The sequence below is a fragment of the Lynx rufus genome, unplaced genomic scaffold (genome assembly GCF_022079265.1).
Source record: "Lynx rufus isolate CCGP_SWC_20201006 ecotype Redwood Valley unplaced genomic scaffold, mLynRuf1.p SCAF_12, whole genome shotgun sequence".
Taxonomy (NCBI): domain Eukaryota; kingdom Metazoa; phylum Chordata; class Mammalia; order Carnivora; family Felidae; genus Lynx; species Lynx rufus.
Genome location: NW_025814826.1, coordinates 55,353,884 through 55,356,005, shown reverse-complemented (window position 1 = coordinate 55,356,005; position 2,122 = coordinate 55,353,884). Strand labels below are relative to the sequence as shown.

Sequence of the window (2,122 nt, the reverse complement as noted above, 5' to 3'; positions counted from 1 at the left end):
CTCTCCCTGGAAAATTATCCTTTTCTTAAGCTACTTTAAGTGGGTTTGTGTTTACTGCAACTAAAAAAAATCTCTAAGCAAGTGGAATAGAGTCCAACTAGGAAGCTCTAATTGTTTTCTGAGCACACAGGGCGTACTGGAGGATGGGGTTCCCATGCAGTGAACAGTTTTGTGGGTATCTCTCCCAGATAACTAGGTCACAGACAACTGGTGTTTCCCCATGTGGCAAAGCGGAACGTGCACAGAAATCCCTGCCTCCTCTCTGCTTTTCAAGCACTGCTGAATGCCTCCTAATGATTTCATCTGCTTGGAGGTCTGCTGGGTTTTCTACTTGCATAGAAGGTGGTGGTGCCCGGGGCTGATGCATGCTTTGACTACTGACTTGAAACATGCTTTGATGAATTAGCGCAACCCGGCCAGCCATTTACTTTAAATTTTACCCTTGATTCTTCCTCTAGCAAACAATTAAGGAGCGGCAGTGGCTTCCTGCAGGGGAGACCAATGCCTTCTGTCCTCTGCGGAAACAGCTTTGGCGTTCTTCCAAAGGATGAATGGTGTGGACCAGGAGCTCCAGTCTCCCTTGGCTTCGAAGCATCCAAATAAGTAAACATTTAACTGCTTACAATGAAATAAAAATAAATACAGTCAAGTCACAAACCAGGAAACCAGTCTAGGTTACCAGATCATCCCGTGACTTGACACGGGGGCTAGAAAATACATCCTTGAACTTGGCAATGCAGGAATCCAAGGCGCACCGAGGGGTCACAGGAATGACTGGGCCCAGTGACAAGGCACCATGTTTTCCTCTTCGCTGGGTGAGGAGCCCAAACCAACCTCCAGAGCTCCTGAATAAGAGGAAAATGTCTCTTTAACAGCATTAAGGGACAATTTATTATGTGTATCCTTCCAGGGAAGCATAATGTCAGTGCAGGCCCATTGCATTTGCATTATTTCCAGACAACAGCAGCAGCAGAAAAGGACACTGATTTATTTCAGAGCAAGCACAGGTGAATTTAATGTCTGTTGGGACTGAGCCAGGGAAGACTTAACCCACTCTGGGCTTTCAAGTGCTTGAGGGGGGACCGCGGGTTTTTGGAAGGGTCCTATTGGCCTCCGGCTAAATTCAGCTTCCCTGAGCCAATATTACTCGATCACCTGGTCAGAAAAGCTCTTGCAGAGTAAAGGGGATGAAGAAAATTCTGTTTAGGAATAGAAAATCTGGTGCTGGCTTTGTCAGCACATACACTACAAATTGGAATGATATTTGCGTGGCCCCTGTGCGAGGATGTCACGCAAATTTGTGAAGCTTCCGTATTTTTTAACTGGAATTAAAATAAAAACAATGAATGAATGAATGAAGAGAAAATCTGGTTTTATGCCCTGGCCCAGCTAATTTCTTTCTCAATGACCCGGGCAAATAATTTAGTCCTTTTATTTTTATTTTTTAATTAATTAATTAATTTTTTTTTAATAATTTAGTCCTTTTAAGACCCAATTATTTCTTTGTAAAGGAGTCTGAGAACACTAGCCTGCAGGCTTGTAGTGAGGATACAGTAGGCAAATGTATGAGAGAGGGCTTTGTGAATTGTATACTTGCCATTGTTTGGAGCTGACATCAATTTGGGATTCCTAGCAAACAGCTTTATCCCAGAAGAATCATCAAGAAGATGGTAATCACAATTACCCTTTGAACCCTGGCATTCGAGCATTATAGGATTGTAAAAGGTCATGGTAGAAAGTCTGAGATAGCTGTTCCCAACCTCTTGTTGGGCAAATGGAGAAACCAGTTGTAGGGAAGGAAGTGGATTGAACATCATGGGGGATGAGGTGAATCTTAATTATCTTTGCTCTCCGTTCCTTAGCAGTATGCTTCGGAATGCTGTGTTCACAATAAAAGCTCAATAAATGCTAGTAGAAGTGACAGAATTCACTCACTGTCAAACACAACCAGTGTTGCTGTTGACAATGGCAATTGGAATCTTTTCTTTTCAATGCACACTCCAAGTATCTTTTCCTTTAAAAAAAAAAAGTTACTTTATTTTGAGAGAGAGTGGGGGAGGGGCAGAGACAGAAGAAGAGAGAGAATCCCAAGCAGGCTTCATGCTGTCAGCACAGAGCCCAA

At 43.1% G+C, this 2,122-nt stretch overlaps 1 pseudogene; it reads left to right on the top strand.

The window, feature by feature from the left end:
• Window positions 1-1,221: 1,221 nt before the first annotated feature.
• Window positions 1,222-1,320, top strand: LOC124507989 (uncharacterized; annotated as a pseudogene).
• The last annotated feature ends 802 nt before the right edge of the window (window positions 1,321-2,122 follow it).